Source organism: Hemitrygon akajei, chromosome 23 (genome assembly GCF_048418815.1).
Source record: "Hemitrygon akajei chromosome 23, sHemAka1.3, whole genome shotgun sequence".
Taxonomy (NCBI): domain Eukaryota; kingdom Metazoa; phylum Chordata; class Chondrichthyes; order Myliobatiformes; family Dasyatidae; genus Hemitrygon; species Hemitrygon akajei.
Window position 1 is genome coordinate 45811784 of NC_133146.1, and position 6000 is coordinate 45817783.

The following is a 6000-nucleotide window of genomic DNA, read 5'->3' on the forward strand; positions in this document are numbered from 1 at the left end:
AAATACATCTGCACCAGGTCCTGAGACAACCTATTAAAGAACTGGAGCTGCAGCTCGATGACCTTTGATTCCTATGGGAGAATGTGGAGGTGACAAGCAGGAGCTATAAGGAGCTAGTTACCCCTGGGTTGCAGAAGGCAGGTAACTGGGTGACTGTCAGGAGGAGGAGGATCAGCTATTCTGGACTGGATGTTGTGCAATGAACCAGAATTGATTAGAGAGCTTAAGGTGAAAGAGCTCGTTGCGACAAGTGATCATAATATTATCGAATTCACCCTGAAGTTTGAGAAGGAGAAGCTAAAGTCAGATGTATCACTATTACAGTGGAATAAAGGAAATTACAGAGGCATGACAGAGGAGCTGGTCAGAATTGATTGGGAAAGAACACTGGCAGAGATGACAACAGAGAAGCAAGCCATAAACTTCTGGAAGCATTTCGGTGGGCACAGGATGTAAACATCCCAGAAGAAGTATTATAGAAGCAATATGACACAACTATTGCTAACAAGGGAAATCAAAACCAACATAAATGCCAAAGAGGGGACATAAAATAGAGCAAAATTTAATGAGAAGTTAGAGTTTTGGGAAGTTTTTGAATTCCAACAGGAGGCAACCAAAAAAGTAATTAAGAAGGTAATGATCGAAAACAAAAGTAAGCTAGCCAATAATGTTAAAGACGACAACAAAAGTTTCTTCAAGTACATAAAAGAGAAGCAAGAGTGATATTGGACCAGTGGAAAATAACAATAGGGAGGTAGTAATAGGGGACAAGTGAAATGGTGGACAAACTGAATAAGTATTTTGCATCACTGTTGAAGATACTAGCAATGTGGTGGAAGTTCTAGGTGCAGGGGTCATGAAATGTGTGAAATTATCATTACTAAGGAGAAGGTTCTTAGGAAACTGAAAAGTCTGAAGGTAATTCACCTGGAGAGAGAAGTTGTGCACCCTAGGGTTCTGAAAGAGGTAGCTGAAGAGACTGTGGAAGAGATCACTAGATTCTGGACTGGTACAGAAAGACTGGAAAATTGTAAAAGTCACTCCACTCCAATAAGAGAGAGGCAGAAGAAAGGAAATTATAGGCCAGTTAGTCTGACCTCGGTGTTGGAGTGGGTCTCTGTGCACTTGGAGGCACATGATAAAATAGGCCATAGTTAGTTTGGTTTCCTTACGGGAAAATCTTGTCTGAAAAGTCTTCTGGAATTCTTTGAAGAAATAACAAGTAGGATAGTCAAAGGATAATCAGTTGATGTTGTGTACTTGGATTTCCGGAAGACCTTTGTCAAGGTGCCACATATGGTACATAGAACATAGAAATCTACAGCACATTACAATGTTGTTCCGACCATGTAACCTGCTCTATATACTGCCTAGAATTTCCCTACTGCATAGACTCCTATTTTTCTAAGCTCCATGCACCTTTCTAAGAGTCTCTTAAAACACCCTAATGTATCCGCTCCACCACCATCCCCAGCAGTGCATTCCACGCACACACCAGTCTCTGTGTGAAAACTTACCTCTGACATCCCCCAGTACCTAATTCCAAGCACCTTAAAAGTATGCCCCCTCATGTTAGCCATTTCAGCCCTAGGAAAAAGCCTCTGGCTATCCACACGATCAATGCCTCTCATCAAATTATACACCTCTATCAGGTCATTTCTCATCCTCTGTTGTTCCAAGGAGAAAAGGCCAAGTTCACTCAACCTTTTCTCATAGGCATACTCTCCAATTCAGGCAACGTCCTTGTAAATCTCCTCTGCACTCTCTCTATAGTATCTGCATCCTTCCTCTCGTGAGGTAACTGGAACTGAACACAGTTCTCCAAGTGGGGTCTAACTAAAGTCTTAAATAGCTGTAATATTACTTCACAACTCTTGAACTTGAAGAAGGCCAACATGCCATATGCCTTCTTTACAACACTGTTAAATTGCACAGCAGCTTTGAGTGTCCTCTGGACACGAACCCCCAAGATCTCACTGATCCTCCATACTGCCATGTGTCTTACCATTAAAATTATATTCTGTCTTCAGATTTGACCTCCAAAATGAACCACTTCACACTTACCTGGGTTGAACTCATCTGCCACTTCTCAGCCTAGTTTTGCATCCTATCGATATCCTGCTGTAACCTTTGACAATCCTCCAGACTATCCACAACACCCCCAACTTTTGTGTCATCAGCAAACTTACTAACCCACCCTTCTACTTCCTCATTCAGGTCATTTATATTTTTTTAAAAATCACAAAGAGGAGGTGTCCCAGATCAGATCCCTGCAGAACACCACTGGCCACCGACCTCCATGCAGAATACGAACCATCTATAACCACCCTTTGCCTTTTGTGGGCAAGCCAATTCTGGATCCACAAAGTAAGGTCTCCTTAGATTCACGCCTCCTTACTTTCTGAATGAGCCTTGCATGGGGAACCCTATCAAATACTTTACTGAAATCCAATTAAACTACATCTACTGCTCTACCTTCATCTATGTGTTTTGTTACATTCTCAAAGAATTCAACCAGGCTCGTAAGATGTGACTTGCCCATGACAAAGCCATGCTGACTATCCCTAAACAGATTATGTCTCTTCAAATGCTCATAAATCCTGCCTCTCAGGATCCTCTCCAACAAATTTGCCCACTACCGAAGTAAGACTCACTGGTCTTTAAATTCTTGGTTATCTCTACTCCCTTTCTTGAACAAGGGATAAACATTTGCAACCCCCCAATCCTCTGGTACTTCTCTGACCCTATTGATGATGCAAAGGTCTTCGCCAGAGGCACAGCAATCTCCTCCCTCGCTTCCCACAGTAGCTTGGTGTATATTTCATCTGGACTCAGCAACTTATCTAACTTAATGCTTTTCAAAGGCTCTAGTACATCCCCATTTTTAATGTCTATATGCTCAAACATTTCAGTCCACTGTAAGTCATCCCCACAATTACCTGGGTCCTTTTCCCTGGTGAATACTGAAGCAAAGGGGTTGAGGCTTCATAACGAGCTATGAGCCCATGGTATTACAAAAAGATTCTAGTATGAGCAAAGCTGTAGCAGATTGGCAGGAGGCAAAAAGGGGGAATACAGGGAGTCTTTTCTGGTTGGCTGCCACAAGGTGTTCCACAAGGGTCTGTGTTGGGACCGGTTTTTATTATGTTATATAGTATGTCAATGATTTGAGTTGATGCTTTGTTGTAAAGTTTGCAGAAGATATGAAGATAGTAGAGAGACAGGTAGCTTTGAGGAAGTAGAGAGGCTATGGAAGGACTTATATAGATTAGGAGAATGGGCAAAGAAACAGCAGATGGACTACAGTGTCAGGAAGTGTATTGTCGTGCTCTTGGTAGAAGAAAGGACAGGTTGGTGATTTTCTAAATGGAGAAAAAACACAAAAATATCTATGGTGCAAAGGGATTTGCGAGTCCCTGTCCAGGATTCCCTAAAGATTAATTTGCAGGTTGAGTGCAGCGAGGAAAGCAAATGCAATATTAACATCCATTTCAAGAGGACTGGTATATAAAAGAAAGGATGTAATTGATGCACCATCAATAACTCACTCTGAGACGTAAGAAGCGAGTTATCGGTTTTTATTGACTGGAAGAATGAACAACGCTACATCCTGGAGAATGAGGCCGGGCATCAGGCCTCAATCGCCTTTATACAGGGGTCTGTGGGCGGAGCCACAGAAGCAGTCCAGACAGGTATATGTAGTTCACCACAGTAATGCTGAGACTTTATAGTGTTGAGGCCTCACATGAAGTACTTTGAGCAGTTTTGGACCCATCTTAGAAAGGATGTGTTGAAACTGGAGAGGGCTGAAAAGTAGCTTCACATAGATGATTCCAGGATTAAACAGCTTGACTTATGAAGATAGTTTAAAGGCTCTCAGCCTGCATTCACCGGAATTCAGTAGAATGAGGGGTGACCTAATAGAAATCTATCGAATGGTGAACAGCCTAGATAGAGTGAATGTAGGGAGGATGCTTCCTATGGTGGGACTGTCTAAGACCGGAGGACACAGCCTCAGAATAGATGGGCATCCTTTTAGTATTGAGATGAGGAGGCTTTTCTTTAGACAGAAAGAGGTGAATCTGTGGAACTCATTGCCACAGACAGCTGTGGAGGCCAAGTTTTTATTTATATTTAAGGCAGAGGTTGGTAGATTTTTGATTGGTCAGGGCATGAAGGGACAGGTGGTGGGATGGCAGGAGATTGGGGCTAAAAAGAAAAATGGATCAGCCATGATGAAAGGGCAGAGCAGACTCAATGGGCCAAATAGCCAAATTCTGCTCCTATAGCTATGGTCTTATAGAATCACCTTCTAGAGTCTTGTTGACCAATGCTCTCCACAAAATGTTCTGTTTGGCATGGGAAACCTCTTATAAAATGCTACATGCAGAACCCATAACGGAATTGTGGATTCTGTCACTTCTATCAACAAAAGATTGATTATCCTGATCATTGCTTTTATTTGAATAAAGGAATTCAAGATGTCAACAATTTCCCTCAGATCTGTAGTCTTCACTTATTCCTTCCATTTCTTGATTCTCTTTCTCTCTGTTTCTTGATTCACTCATTGAACTCCTGTCGGCGGCAGATCAGTAGCTGAGTCAGAAGATTATAGGTTCATTCTTGTTCGCAAGCCTATTTAGATGACACTCCAGTATAGCACTGATGGAGCACTTTATTGTTTGGATGTGCTGCCTTTTGAGATGACGTAATAAATAGTGACCACAGTTACCTTCTCAGGAGAATGCAAAAAAAATCCCATGATACTATCAATTCACTAACACAGGTTGCAAAACAATCGGAATAAAAATCAAAGGACTGGAGCAATATGTTTATTGACGAGATTTGGTTTTATTGAGGGAGAAGATTTTGGTCTGTAATTGAGACGTGATTAACTAAGCTATTATTCAGGACAGAACTTTACAGAATAGGTAATGATTACATGAGATATGTGCTCTTGATAAATTTAACGTGTTTGAAGATTTTATAAATTAACACAAAATAAATTGAGTGAACTATTTGCAATTAGCTGATGACATAAAAATAATTGGAAATTCTGTGTTAAATTAAACAAACTGTCTGATGCAGATCTACTATGACATGTGTGGCAGATAACTTTATTTGTAGACAAGTAAATGTGATGATATTCAACAAAGAAATAGCCAGATAATTATACACCATATGCAGTTTTTCACTCACAGCTGCATTGAAAAAGTTAATGAGATTTGATGGTCTGAGCCAGGGTCACAAGTTTGCTGTGGGAGCAAATAAGCTGTTAGCAGAATAGATGAGATAAATGAAAATGAAAGCTGAACTACAACTGTGCCAAGTGTTAACATAGAAAGAGAGAAGGGCACTGAAAAGCTTCCAAAGGTGGCCAACCAATTTATTACTTAGTTTATAATACTTATATATTGTTAAGGAACAGGAATTTCACACAATTATCCATGAATAAATTGGAATAAAATTCTAATAATGATAATGAACGTTTACTAAAAATAAGTGACAAAATCAATAATATCCAAAACAGATTGATTGAATATCAAGCTATTCCTATCCTTAAACCTTGTTGTTGTTTTGAATGTAACATTCAGACCATCTAAGTGATTTTTCATTGTCAAAATATAATAGCATTTTCATAGGAACACATACAACAAGCTGGAGGAACTCATCAGGTCGGGCAGCATCCGTGGAAACTGCTGCCCGGCCTGCTGAGTTTCTCCAGCTTGTTGTATGTGTTGCTTTGACACCAGCATCTGCAGTGTACTTTGTGTTTAGCATTTTCATAGGACTGAGACTCTGTGAAATTACAATACAAACTAGATTAACATTAAGTCACTGAGATTAAGAAGAGTGGACATTGTGTGAGTGGGCCAGTTGGAGTGGGGAATTGAGGCTATGGCGAGAAGCAAAGGATTTAGGTAGATTTTTTTTTGTTAGTTCTCTTTCTTTCTTGTTGCACATTAGAGCAGTTGAGATGCCATACAGAATAGCGGAATG